Consider the following 15,247-nt stretch of genomic DNA (forward strand, 5'->3'; position numbering starts at 1 on the left):
TATTGCTGAGCCTATTTCTTCCACCATTATTAAAGTCTTGTTGAGGCTTTTGTTGATCCTTCCATGAGAAATTTGGATGATTTCTCCATGATGAATTATAGGTGTTTCCATAAGGTTCACCTATGTAATTTACCTCTGCCATTGCAGGGTTCTCGGGATCATAAGCTTCTTCTTCAGAAGATGCCTCTTTAGTACTGTTGGATGCATTTTGCCATCCATTCAGACTTTGAGAAATCATGTTGACTTGATGAGTCAACATTTTGTTCTGAGCCAATATGGCATTCAGAGCATTAATTTCAAGAACTCCCTTCCCGTTGAGGCGTCCCATTATTCACGGAATTTCTCTCAGAAGTGTACATGAACTGGTTATTTGCAATCATGTCAATAAGTTCTTGAGCTTCTGCAGGGGTTTTCTTTAGGTGAATGGATCCACCTACAGAATGGTCCAATGACATCTTAGAGAACTCAGATAGACTATAATAGAATATATCTATCATGGTCCATTTTGAAAACATGTCAGAAGGACATCTTTTGGTCATCTATTTGTATCTTTCCCAAGCTTCATAAAGGGATTCACCATCTTTTTGTTTGAAGGTCTGAACATCCACTCTAAGCTTGCTCAGCTTTTCAGGATGAAAGAACTTAGCCAAGAAGGCCGTGACCAGCTTATCCCAGGAGTTCAGGTTATCTTTAGGTTGAGAGTCCAACCATGTTCTAGCTCTGTCTCTTACAGCAAAAGGGAAAAGCATGAGCCTGTAGACTTCAGGATCTACTCCATTAGTCTTAACAGTATCACAGATCTGCAAGAACTCAGTTAAGAACTGGTAGGGATCTTCTGATGGAAGTCCATAAAACTTGCAGTTCTGTTGCATTAGAGCAACTAATTGAGGTTTCAACTCAAAATTGTTTGCTCCTATGGCAGGATTTGAGATGCTTCTTCCATCAAACTTGGACATAGGTGTGGTATAATCACCAAGCATCCTTCTTGTATTATTGTTGTTAGGTTCGGCTGCCATCTCCTTTTCTTGTTCGAAAATTTCAGCAAGGTTGTCTCTGGATTGTTGTAATTTGGCTTCTCTTAGTTATCTCTTTAGAGTCCTTTCAGGCTCAGGGTCAGCTTCAACAAGAATGCCTTTTTCCTTATTCCTGCTCATATGAAAGAGAAGAGAACAAGAAAAGAAGAGAAGAGGAATCCACTATATCACAGTAAAGAGGTTCCTTATTATTAGTAGAAGAAGAAGGGAATAAAAAAAGGAGAATCCAAATACAAGGGTAAGGATAGGGGCAGTGATTTGAGATGAAGAGAGGTGAAGAGAAGAGTTAGTAAATTAATTAATAAATAGAAGAAAAGGAGAGAGAGATTTTCGAAAATAAATTTTGAAAAGGAGTTAAATGATTTTTCGAAAATAAAGATAAGAATTAAAATTGAAATTAAAATTTAAAACAATTAATTAATTAGAGAGGGAAAAGTAGTTAGGTGGTTTTGAAAAAGATAAGAAACAAACAAAAAGTCAAATAGTTAGTTGAAAAAGATATTAAAATCAATTTTGAAAAGATAAGAAGATAAGAAGTTAGATAAGATATTTTGAAATCAAATTTTTGAAAAAGATATGATTTAAAAAGATATGATAAAAAGATATGATTAAAAAGATATGGTTGAAAAAGATTTAATTTTTAAAATTTAAAATTAATTACTTAACTAACAAGAAACTAAAAGATAAGATTCTAGAATTTAAAGATTGAACCTTTCTTAACAAGAAAGTAACAAATTTCAAATTTTTGAATCAATAATATTAATTGTTAGTGTATTGAAATTAAAGATAAAACTAAGAAAAAAATTTTTGAAAAGCATTTTAAAAAAAATTTAAATTTTCAAAAAATAAATAAAAAAATGAAAAAGATTTGAATTTTGAAAAAGTTTTAATAAGATAAGATTTTTTTAAAAATTCAAAATTTGATTTAACTTACAAGAAACAACTAATTTAAAAAATTTTTGACTAAGTCAACCCAAATTTTCAAAATTTTGAGTGAAAAAAAAGGAAAAGATATTTTTTTTAATTTTTGAATTTTTAATTATGAGAGAGAAAAACAAAATTATGACCCAAAACATGAAAATTTTGGATCAAAACATATGATGCATGCAAGAACACTATGAATGTCAAGATGAACACCAAGAACACTTTGAAGATCATGATGAACATCAAGAACATATTTTTGAAAAATTTTTTATGCAAAGAAAACATGCAAGACACCAAACTTAGAAATCTTTAATGCTTGGACACTATGAATGCAAAAATGCATATGAAAAACAATAAAAGACACAAAACAATAAAACATCAAGAACAAACAAGAAGACTTACCAAGAACAACTTGAAGATCATGAAGAACACCATGCATGAATTTTCAAAAAATGCAAGAAATTTTTTTTAAAAACATGCAGTTGACACCAAACTTAAAAATTGACACTAAACTCAAACAAGAAACACAAAATATTTTTTATTTTTATGATTTTATGATTTTTTTGTATTTTATTTTAATTTTTTCGAAAAACATATAGGAAAAAAAAATAAGAAATCCAAAATTTTTAATAAGAATTCCAGAAATCTTTCAATATTAGCCTAAAGCTCCAATCCAAGGGTTTGGCATGGCTTAATAGCTAGCCAGCTTTAGAAGATATAAATCAGTCATGTAACAACTAATATTCCAATTAACTTGCCTCTATGCTGATGGTTTTGAAGCCTCAATCCAATTGAGTTAGACATGGCTTTATAGCCAGCCAAGCTTCAACATACTTTATGAAACACTAGAATTCATTCTTAAAAATTTTGAATAATTTTTCGAAAACAAAGAAAAAAGAGAATTACCTAATCTGAGCAACAAGATGAACCGTCAGTTGTCCATACTCGAACAATCCCTGGCAACGGCACCAAAAACTTGGTAGTGCTCTCAAACGTGAATCACACTTAGTCACAACTCCGCACAACTAACCAGCAAGTGCACTGGGTCGTACAAGTAATACCTTACGTGAGTAAGGGTCGATCCCACGGAGATTGTTGGTATGAAGCAAGCTATGGTCATCTTGTAAATCTCAGTTAGGCGGATAATAATTGATTATGGAGTTTTCGAATAATAATAATAAATAAAACATAAAATAAAGATAGAAATACTTATGTAAATCATTGGTGAGAATTTCGGATAAGTGTATGGAGATGAATTGTCCCTGTTGGATCTCTGCTTTTCTACTGCCTTCCCTCAATCCTTCTTACTCCTTTTCATGGCAAGCTGTATGTAGGGCATCACCGTTGTCAATGGCTACTTCCCATCCTCTCGTAAAAAAGGTCCAAATGCTCTTGTCACAGCACGGCTAATCATCTGTCGGTTCTCGATCATGTCGGAATAGAATCCATTGATTCTTTTGCGTTTGTCATCACACCCAACAATCGCGAGTTTGAAGCTCGTCACAGTCATTCAATCCCGGAATCCTACTCGGAATACCACAGACAAGGTTAAACTTTCTGGATCCCCATGAATGCCGCCATCAATTCTAGCTTATACCACGAAGATTCTGGTTAAGGAATCCAAGAGATATGCGCCCGGTCTAAGGTAGAACGGAAGTGGTTGTCAGTTACGCACGTTCATAGGTGAGAATGATGGTGAGTGTCACGGATCACCACATTCATCATGGTGGAGTGCAACGAATATCTTGGAACAGGAATAAATCGAATTGAATAGAAAATAGTAGTAATTTCATTGAAACTTGAGGTATAGCAGAGCTCCACACCCTTAATCTATGGTGTGTAGAAACTCCACCGTTGAAAATACATAAGTGATGAAGGTCCAGGCATGGCCGAATGGCCAGCTCCCATGAAAGACCGAATGGTCAAAAGAACTAGATAGTCCAAGACATGATAATCCAAAAGACGTTTAATACACTAGTAAAAAGTTCTATTTATACTAAACTAGCTACTAGGGTTTACAGAAGTAAGTAATTGATGCATAAATCCACTTCCAGGGCCCACTTGGTGTGTGTTTGGGCTGAGCTTGATCTTTACACGAGCTGAGGCTTCTTTTGGAGTTGAACGCCAAGTTGTAACGTATTTTTGGCATTCAACTCTGGTTCGTGACGTGTTTCTGGCGTTTGACTCCATAATGCAGCATGGAACTGGCGTTGAGTGCCAGTTTACATCCTCAAATCTCGAATAAAGTATGGACCATTATATATTGCTGGAAATCTCTGGATGTGTACTTTCCAACGCCATTGAGAGCGCGCCATTTGGAATTCTGTAGCTCTAGAAAATCCATTTTGAGTGTAGGGAGGTCAGATTCCAACAGCATCAGCAGTCTTTTGTCAGCCTTCTTATCAGAGTTTTGCTCAGGTCCCTCAATTCCAGCCAGAAAATACCTGAAATCACAGAAAAATACACAAACTCATAGTAAAGTCCAGAAATGTGAATTTAGCATAAAAACTAATGAAAACATCCCTAAAAGTAACTAGATTATACTAAAAACTACCTAACAACAATGCCAAAAAGCGTATAAATTATCCGCTCATCATTTACCCATTGAACTAATGTACCATAATATGATGGGTATAAATGATAGAAAATAATGTGGCTTGATATGTTGTTACTAGTGCCATGCGTTTAAGGTAGAGTAAAAACTTAGTCACACTTTTAGCATAGAACAATTTAGGTATGTAATCAAATTAACTTTCACTAAATGTAGTACATAAGCCACCTTTCCGATTCTAGTGACAATAGGAAAAAAAGAGTAAAATATCTCATTTCCAACTTCTAACTCTTGCGCCATGACATTGATTGCTGCTGGTATACCTGCAGTTTGATGAATAAATATTTACCCACCCTCAGTAGCACAATATTATTCACAAGTTTATTAATTTTTGGAAGCGATATGAGAAAGTGGCACCCGAAAAAGTTATATTAGGGAGAAGGACAAAGAGGGCATTGATGCGGGAGGCTATCGATAATGCTGTGGCGGCAAAGCATCAATAACATCTGGTGAGGTTGGTCAGATAGTGATGTAATACTTGTGCTAAAGTCAAATAAAATTAAGCCAGGATACTCCCCTTCCCTGAAGAAAAAAAATATTTTTTACATATTTTTTTTTAATACTCTACGATGTTTACTCATTGAATAAATGTACAATAATATGATGTGTATAAATGATACACAATAATGTGGCTTAATATGTTGTTACTAGTACCGTGAGTGTAAGGTAGAGATGGAACTCAGTCACACTTTAAGAATTGAACAATTTAGGTATGTAATTAATTAATTTACACTAAATGCAGTAAATAAGCCATCATTTCTGATTCTAGTGACAATAGAAAAAAGACCAAAATATCTCATTCCCAACTTTTGACTCTTACGCTATGCCACTGATTGCTACTGGTATGACTGCAGTTTGACGAATACATAGTTACCCACCTTGAATAGGACAACATTTTTCACAAGTTTATCATTTTGCTAGCCATATAAGAAAGTGGCACCTGAAAAAGTTTCAACAGGGAGACAGGTGATGCGTGAGCATCTTTCCTATCTTTTTCTAGTGAATTTGCATTTAATTTGTTGAGTTTAATCAATAATTAGTTATCTTTTAGCCACTATGGATGTTACTTTGAGTCGTGTGTAATTCTGTTTTTATTTTAGGTAGCATTTGGCTGGATTTGATAGATTTTTTGCAGAAAAAGAGAAGAAGTCGAATGATGATGTAGAATTCCACTGGACGTGGTTTTAATGGCATTGGAAAGCTAACTTCCAGATGTTTCCAACTATATATAATAGTACACACTTATCTCATACCAATTTGGCCAAGGCTGCGCCTAACTTGAGAAAATTCAAGTAAGGCTCAAGGCACAACAACTACACGCAACAAGGTGTGATTCACTCATGTTAGGCGCAACAATTCCTCAAGTTAGGCACTGAGTGTGGCCTTAGACTTCAAGTTAAGTGCTCAAAACCTTGAGTTAGGCGCCAGTGTTACTCCAACACTCCAGGTAAGGCGCAAGACACTAACAAGGACGCCCAATGCACAACAACAACTCAAGTTAGACGCAGAAGTTCACCAAGTAAGGCGCATGATTGGTGGTCCCAGCGTCCGAATTAGGAGTGCTCAAAGATTTAATTAATACTGATTTAAATTTGTATTTTTATTTTAAAATAGGAAAAGATATTATTTTAATTTTAAAAAATAGATTTTAAATTAATTAGGATTAGATATAAAAGAGAAAATAAACTTCTCTTCTGGGATTATTCGACCTCATTCTATAAATTACAGTTTTTCTAAATCCTAGTTTTTCTCTCTGAACCATGAGCAACTAAACCTCCACTGTTAAGGTTAGGAGCTTTATCTATTGTATGGATTGATTATATTATTTTTCTATTTTAATTCATGTACTGATTTATATTTCAAGAATTATTTCGTTCTTTATCTTATGAATTTGGGTGGAACGGAAGTATGACCCTCTTTCTAATTGAGTTCTTGTATAACTTGAAAAAGTTCTTTACTTGAATAACAGCTTGAAAACATATTCTCCTAAATTTCTAATTATCTGGATTTAATGGGATACATGACATATAATCCTCTTATATTTGGGTAATTAGGATTTCTGTGCAATTAAACCACACCCTCTAATTGGAATTATTTGACCAAGGAATTGGCGGTTGATGAGAGTTAGAGGAGACTAAAAAGGTCTAAGGAATTAGGGTTTAGTCACATATTGTTTGCCATGAATTAAGTCTTGCATGATTAAAATAGTTAGTAAGAAAAGTCAATCCGAAAAATAGATAACTCTGAAGCCTTAACTGTTTCTCTATATATTATTCACAACTTGTTTACTGCTTGCTTTATTAATTTTCTGAATTTACTGTTTAATGTAATTGAGACCCAAACGCTCTTTTCTGTTTGTCTAACTAAGTAATTTAATCATCCATTGTTGCTTAGTCCATCAATCCTAATGGGATCAACCCTCATTCACTTGAGGTACTACTTGGTACGACCCGGTGCACTTGCCGATTAGTTTGTGGGTTATAATTTTCGCACCAAGTTTTTGGCGCCGTTGCCGGGGATTGATTGTGATTGACAACTACTCGTTGTTTGATTTCTTAGATTAGATAATTTTACTTTTAATTAGTTTTATTTTAGTATTATTAATTTTTGTTTCTTTATTTGTTTATTTTTGTTGCCGTAATTCTTTTTCTTTTCTTCTTTCTTTCGTTCTTTCATTCGTACACCCCTCCCCTGCTATTTTGTTCTCGTTTCCCATTTCCCTGTCCGCTCTTTGATTTTTTTCTTTTGATTTTTCTAAAAACTTACGGCATTCCTTTTTCTTTTTTTCCTTTTTATTTTCATTTCCTTTTATTTTCGTTTTTGTTTCCTTCAATTTTTTCTATATTCTATTAGTTTTGTTTTATTTTTGTCTTTAATTTAAAAAAAAGAGAAATTTTATCCTGTATTTTTCTTTAATTTCTGAAATTAAGTTTGGTATCCCCTTGTTATTTTTATTTTAAATTTTCGGTTTATTTTTTTTTATAATTTTTGAAATTTTTTGGCTTTAATTATTTAGTTGTTTTTTTTTATTTCTTTTACATAGGTTACCTCACTGGGAATTCTCTGCACTCTGACGTAGAGGTTTCCACCTTTTCTTTTTTTCTGTTTGTTTACGGGCAGGAACAGGGAAAAAGAACCTCTTTTAGACTTTGATAGTGAACCTGAAAGGACTTTTAGGCGGTGTTTACAACAAGCAAGACTGTATGGTGGACGAAATTGTGATCAATACTTTTCACAACTCAATTAATCCTCAGTAATGAATCCAAAAACTTGGTGTTCAATACCATGGCATAAACACAACTTCGCACAACTAACCAGCAAGTGTACTGGGTCGTCCAAGTAATAAACCTTACGCGAGTAAGGGTCGATCCCACAGAGATTGTTGGTATGAAGCAAGCTATGGTCACCTTGTAAATCTTAGTCAGGCAAACTCAAATGGTTATGGATGATGAATAAAACATAAAGATAAAGATAGAGATACTTATGTAATTCATTGGTGGGAATTTCAGATAAGCGTATGAAGATGCTTGGTCCCTTCCGTCTCTCTGCTTTCCTACTGTCTTCATCCAATCCTTCTTACTCCTTTCCATGGCAAGCTGTATGCAAGGGTTTCACCGTTGTCAGTGGCTACCTCCCATCCTCTCAGTGGAAATGTTCAACGCACCTTGTCACGGCACAGCTATCCAGCTGTGGGTTCTCGATCATGTCGGAATAGAATCCAGTGATTCTTTGGCGTCTGTCACTAACGCCCCACAATCGCGAGTTTGAAGCTCGTCACAGTCATTCAATCATCGAATCCTACTCAGAATACCACAGACAAGGTTTAGACCTTCCGGATTCTCTTGAATGCCGCCATCAGTTCTCGCCTATACCACGAAGACTCTGATCTCACGGAATGGCTGGCTCGGTTGTCAGGCGATCAACCATGCATCGTGTATCAGGAATCCAAGAGATAAACATTCAAGCCTTGTTTGCTTGTAGAACAGAAGTGGTTGTCAGGCACTCGTTCATAAGTGAGAATGATGATGAGTGTCACATAATCATCACATTCATCATGTTCTTGGGTGCAAATGAATATCTTGGAACAAGAATAAGCGGAATTGAATAGGAGAACAATAGTAATTGCATTAATACTCGAGGTACAGCAGAGCTCCACACCTTAATCTATGGTGTGTAGAAACTCCACCGTTGAAAATACATAAGAACAAGGTCTAGGCATGGCCGTGAGGCCAGCCCCCAAACGTGATCAAAAGATCTAAAGATCAAAAGATTCCAAAGATCAAACGATGAAAATACAATTGTAAAAGGTCCTATATATAGAGAACTAGTAGCCTAGGGTTTACAGAGATGAGTAAATGACATAAAAATCCACTTCCGGGCCCACTTGGTGTGTGCTTGGGCTGAGCATTGAAGCATTTTCGTGTAGAGACTCTTCTTGGAGTTAAACGCCAGCTTTTGTGCCAGTTTGGGCGTTTAACTCCCATCCTTGTGCCAGTTCCGGCGTTTAACGCTGGGAATTCTGAAGGTGACTTTGAACGCCAGTTTGGGCCATCAAATCTTGGGCAAAGTATAGACTATCATATATTGCTGGAAAGCCCAGGATGTCTGCTTTCCAACGCCGTTGAGAGCGCGCCAATTGGGCTTCTGTAGCTCCAGAAAATCCACTTCGAGTGCAGGGAGGTCAGAATCCAATAGCATCTGCAGTCCTTTTTAGTCTCTGAATCAGATTTTTGCTCAGGTCCCTCAATTTCAGCCAGAAAATACCTGAAATCACAGAAAAATACACAAAATCATAGTAAAATCCAGAAAAGTGAATTTTAACTAAAAACTAATAAAAATATACTAAAAACTAACTAAAACATACTAAAAACATACTAAAAACAATGCCAAAAAGCGTACAAATTATCCGCTCATCACAACACCAAACTTAAATTGTTGCTTGTCCTCAAGCAACTGAAAATCAAATAAGATAAAAAGAGAATATGCAATGAATTCCAAAAACATCTATGAAGATCAGTATTAATTAGATGAGCGGGGCTTTTAGCTTTTTGCCTCTGAACAGTTTTGGCATCTCACTCTATCCTTTGAAATTCAGAATGATTGGCTTCTTTAGGAACTCAAAATCCAGATAGTGTCATTGATTCTCCTAGTTAAGTATGATGATTCTTGAACACAGCTACTTATTGAGTCTTGGCCGTGGCCCAAAGCACTCTGTCTTCCAGTATTACCACCGGATACATACATGCCACAGACACATAATTGGGTGAACCTTTTCAGATTGTGACTCAGCTTTGCTAGAGTCCCCAATTAGAGGTGTCCAGGGTTCTTAAGCACACTCTTTTTTCCTTGGATCACAACTTTAATTCTTTCTTTTTCTCTTTTTCTTTCTCTTTCTTTTTTTTTTCGTTTTCTTTTCTCCCTCTTTTTTTTCGTTTTTCTTCTTTTTTTTGTATTCACTGCTTTTTCTTGCTTCAAGAATCATTTTTATGATTTTTCAGATCCTCAGTAACATGTCTCCTTTTTCATCATTCTTTCAAGAGCCAACATTCATGAACCACAAATTCAAAAGACATATGCACTGTTTAAGCATACATTCAGAAAACAAAAATATTGCCACCACATCAAAATAATTAAACTGTTATAAAATTCAAAATTCATGCAATTCTTCTCTTTTTCAATTAAGAACATTTTTCATTTAAGAAAGGTGATGGATTCATAGGACATTCATAACTTTAAGGCATAGACACTAAGACACTAATGATCACAAGACACAAACATAGATAAACATAAGCATAATTTTCGAAAAAAACAGAAAAAATAAAGAACAAGGAAATTAAAGAACGGGTCCACCTTAGTGATGGCGGCTTGTTCTTCCTCTTGAAGATCCTATGGAGTGCTTGAGCTCCTCAATGTCTCTTCCTTGTCTTTGTTGCTCCTCTCTCATGATTCTTTGATCTTCTCTAATTTCATGGAGGAGGATGGAATGTTCTTGGTGCTCCACCCTTAGTTGTCCCATGTTGGAACTCAATTCTCCAAGGGAGGTGTTTAGTTGCTCCCAATAGTTTTGTGGAGGAAAGTGCATCCCTTGAGGCATCTCAGGGATTTGATGATGAGAGGGGTCTCTTGTTTGCTCCATCCTCTTCTTAGTGATGGGCTTGTCCTCATCAATGGGGATGTCTCCCTCTATGTCAACTCCAACTGAGTAACAGAGGTGACAAATGAGATGAGGAAAGGCTAACCTTGCCAAGGTAGAGGACTTGTCCGCCACCTTATAAAGTTCTTGGGATATCACCTCATGAACTTCTATTTCTTCTCCAATCATGATGCTATGGATCATGATGGCTCGGTCTATAGTAACTTCAGACCGGTTGCTAGTGGGAATGATTGAGCGTTGGATAAACTCCAACCATCCCCTAGCCACGGGTTTGAGGTCATGCCTTCTCAATTGAACCGGCTTTCCTCTTGAATCTCTCTTCCATTGGGCGCCCTCTTCACAAATGACTATGAGGACTTGGTCCAACCTTTGATCAAAGTTGACCCTTCTAGTGTAAGGGTGTTCATCTCCTTGCATCATGGGCAAGTTGAATGCCAACCTTACATTTTCCGGACTAAAATCTAAGTATTTCCCCCGAACCATTGTAAGCCAATTCTTTGGGTCCGGGTTCACACTTTGATCATGGTTCTTGGTGATCCATGCATTGGCATAGAACTCTTGAACCATTAAGATTCCAACTTGTTGAATGGGGTTGGTAAGAACTTCCCAACCTCTCCTTCGGATCTCATGTCGGATCTCCAGATATTCACTCTTTTTGAGTTTAAAAGGGACCTCGGGGATCACCTTCTTCAAGGCCACAACTTCATAGAAGTGGTCTTGATGCACCCTTGAGATGAATCTCTCCATCTCCCATGACTCGGAGGTGGAAGCTTTTGCCTTCCCTTTCCTCTTTCTAGAGGTTTCTCCGGCCTTGGATGCCATAAATGGTTATGGAAAAAACAAAAAGAAATGCTTTTACCATACCAAACTTAAAAGGTTTGCTCGTCCTCGAGCAAAAGAAGAAAGAAGAGAGTAGAAGAAGAAAAAATAGAGGAGATGGTTATGGCTTTGTGATTCGGCCAAAGGGGGGGGAGAAGTAGTGTTTAGAGTGTGTGAACATGAAGGAGTGAAGAAGGGTTTATATAGGAGTGGGGGGGTTATGGTTCGGTCATGTATGGGTGGGTTTGGGAGGGAAAGTGGTTTGAATTTGAATGGTGAGGTAGGTGGGTGGTGCACGAAATTGCAATAACACTTTTGCAATCCCGCACAACTAACCAGCAAGTGCACTGGGTCGTCCAAGTAATACCTTGCGTGAGCAAGGGTCGATCCCACGGAGATTGTCGGCTTGAAGCAAGCTATGGTTATCTTGTAAATCTTAGTCAGGATATCAGAAATTATCAGGATTGATTGTGAAAAGCAAAAGAACATGAAATGGTTACTTGTTTTGCAGTAATGGAGAATAGGCTGAGGTTTGGAGATGCTCCATCTTCTGAATCTCTGCTTTCCTACCGTCTTCTTCATCAAACACGCAAGTCTCCTTCCATGGCAAGCTCGTGTAGGGTTTCACCGTTGTCAATGGCTACCTCCCATCCTCGCAGTGAAAGCTAATGCACGCACTCTGTCACAGTACTGCCAATCACCGGTTTGGTTCCCTCCCCTACCGGAATAGAATCCCTCTTTTGCGTCTGTCACTAACGCCCAGTAGGTTACAGGTTTGAAGCACATCACAGTCATTCAATCATTGAATCCTACTCAGAATACCACAGACAAGGTTTAGACCTTCCGGATTCTCTTGAATGCTGCCATCAGGTCCTGCCTATACCACGAAGATTCCGATTAAAGAACCCAAGAGATAACTACTCAATCTAAGATAGAACAGAGGTGGTTGTCAGGCACGTGTTCATAGTTGAGAATGATGATGATTGTCACGGATCATCACATTCATCCGGATTAAGAACAAGTGTTATCTTAGAATGGAAGCAAGCATGATTGAACAAGAAACAGTAGTAATTGCATTAATCCATCAAGACACAGCAGAGCTCCTCACCCACAACCATGGGGTTTAGAGGCTCATACTGTGGAAAGAAACGTGTACAAATTGTTATGAGGTCATAAGGTACGGATACAATGTCAAAAGATCCTATAAGTAGTAAACTAGTGTCCTAAGGTTTACAGAATTGAGTAAATGACAGAAAAATCCACTTCCGGGCCCACTTGGTGTGTGCTTGGGCTGAGCAATGAAGGAATTTCGTGTAGAGACCTTTTCTGGAGTTAAACGCCAGCTTTCATGCCAGTTTGGGCGTTTAACTCCAAATTTTATGCCAGTTCCGGCGTTTAACGCTGGAATTTCTGTAGGTGACTTTGAGCGCCGGTTTGGGCCATCAAATCTTGGGCAAAGTATGGACTATTATATATTGCTGGAAAGCCCAGGATGTCTACTTTCCAATGCCGTTGAGAGCGCGCCAATTGGGCTTCTGTAGCTCCAGAAAATCCACTTTGAGTGCAGGGAGGTCAGAATCCAACAGCATCTGCAGTCCTTTTCAGTCTCTGGATCAGATTTTTGCTCAGGACCCTCAATTTCAGTCAGAAAATACCTGAAATCAAAGAAAAACACACAAACTCATAGTAAAGTCCAGAAAAGTGAATTTTAATTAAAAACTAATAAAAATATACTAAAACTAACTAAAAGATACTAAAAACATACTAAAAACAATGCCAAAAAGCATACAAATTATCCGCTCATCACAACACCAAACTTAAATTGTTGCTTGTCCCCAAGCAACTGAAAATCAAAATAGGATAAAAGAAGAGAATATACTATAGACTCCAAAATATCAAAGAAACACAGCTCCAATTAGATGAGCGGGACTAGTAGCTTTTTGCCTCCGAACAGTTTTGGCATCTCACTCTATCCTTTGAAGTTCAGAATGATTGGCATCTATAAGAACTCAGAACTCAGATAGTGTTATTGATTCTCCTAGTTAAGTATATTGATTCTTGAACATAGCTAGTGTATGAGTCTTGGCTGTGGCCCAAAGCACTCTGTCTTCCAGTATTACCACCGGATACATACATGCCACAGACACATAATTGGGTGAACCCTTTTTTAGATTGTGACTCAGCTTTGCTAAAGTCCCCAATTAGAGGTGTCCAGGGTTCTTAAGCACACTCTTTTGCCTTGGATCACAACTTTATTTCCTTCTTTTTCTTTCTTTTTCTTTTTTTTTCTATTCTTTTTTTTTTTTCGAAAAATTATTATAAATTTTTTTTTTTGGATTCACTGCTTTTTCTTGCTTCAAGAATCAATTTGATGATTTTTCAGATCCTCAATAACAGTTCTCTTTTCTCCTCATTCTTTCAAGAGCCAACAAATTTAACATTCTTAAAAACAACAAATTCAACAGACATATGCACTGTTCAAGCATTCATTCAGAAAACAAAAAGTATTGTCACCACATCAAACTAATTCAACTAGTTTCAGAGATAAATTTCGAAACCCTGTACTTCTTGTTCTTTTGTGATTAAAGCATTTTTCTTTTAAGAGAGGTGATGGATTCATAGGACATTCATAGCTTTAAGGCATAAACTTAAATTTTATTAATTATGAACTAAGAACAAGACTCAAATATAGATATAAGATGAGACTAAAAAAATATAAAATAAGACAAGAAAAACGAAAAAAATAGGCTCCTAATGATAGAGGTTTTCACAGAGTTAGGACTCAACAACCTTGATTTTGAGAAGTGGATGCTCCCTCAGCTTGAGAGGAGAGCTTTTGGCGTTTCATCTCTTGGATTTCACGCCCCTGCTTCTCTTGTTCCTTCAGCAATTTGCAGAGCATGCAGTTTTGATTCTGCTGTTCTTCCTTCAGTTGCTCCATAGTCTCTTGCAACTTGTTAATAGATGCTTCTAGGTTGGCCCAGTAGCCAATTTCAGGGAGTTCAGGGAGGAACTCATGCGCCCTCCTTTTGATGGAGTTGTCTTGCACTTGTCCTTCCATTGACTTTTTGGTGATTGGGTGTTCAATGGGTATGAACTCATCTACTCCCATCTTCACCCCAGCCTCTTTACAGAGCAAGGAAATCAAGCTTGGGTAAGCCAATTTGGCTTCAGTGGAATTCTTATTTGCAATTGTGTAAATCTCACAAGCAATCACATGATGGACCTCCACCTCTTTTCCAAGCATAATGCAATGAATCATCACTGCTCTCTTGATGGTGACCTCAGAACGGTTGCTAGTGGGCAATATGGAATGCCCAATAAAGTCTAGCCAACCTCTTGCAATTGGTTTGAGGTCTCCCCTCTTGAGTTGGTTTGGGACACCCTTAGAATTGGTTATCCACTTAGTTCCAGGGAGGCATATGTCCTCTAGAACCTGATCCAACCCCTTATCTACTCTCACCATCCTCCTATTAAAGGAATCAGGATCATCTTGCAGTTGAGGCAACTTGAATATTTCTCTTATTTTGTCCAGATGGAAGTATATAACTTTCCCTCTGACCATGGTTCTATGGGTATGGTAAGCAGTTCCAGTCATTCTCTGCTTATCTGTTAGCCACAGATTTGAGTAGAATTCCTGAACAATGTTCCTTCCAACCTTTGTCGCGGGATTGGTTAGAACTTCCCATCCTCTGTTTCGAATTT

The 15,247-nt window shown here is 37.1% G+C and overlaps 1 non-coding gene across 1 annotated transcript; it reads left to right on the forward strand.

Annotated features, from left to right (window-relative positions):
• Positions 1–513: 513 nt before the first annotated feature.
• Positions 514–617, forward strand: LOC130958775 (small nucleolar RNA R71). The gene has a single exon (XR_009077881.1). It is a non-coding gene; the product is annotated as a small nucleolar RNA R71 (small nucleolar RNA).
• Positions 618–15,247: the final 14,630 nt, after the last annotated feature.

Source organism: Arachis stenosperma, chromosome 10, assembly GCF_014773155.1.
Source record: "Arachis stenosperma cultivar V10309 chromosome 10, arast.V10309.gnm1.PFL2, whole genome shotgun sequence".
Classification (NCBI taxonomy): Eukaryota; Viridiplantae; Streptophyta; class Magnoliopsida; order Fabales; family Fabaceae; genus Arachis; species Arachis stenosperma.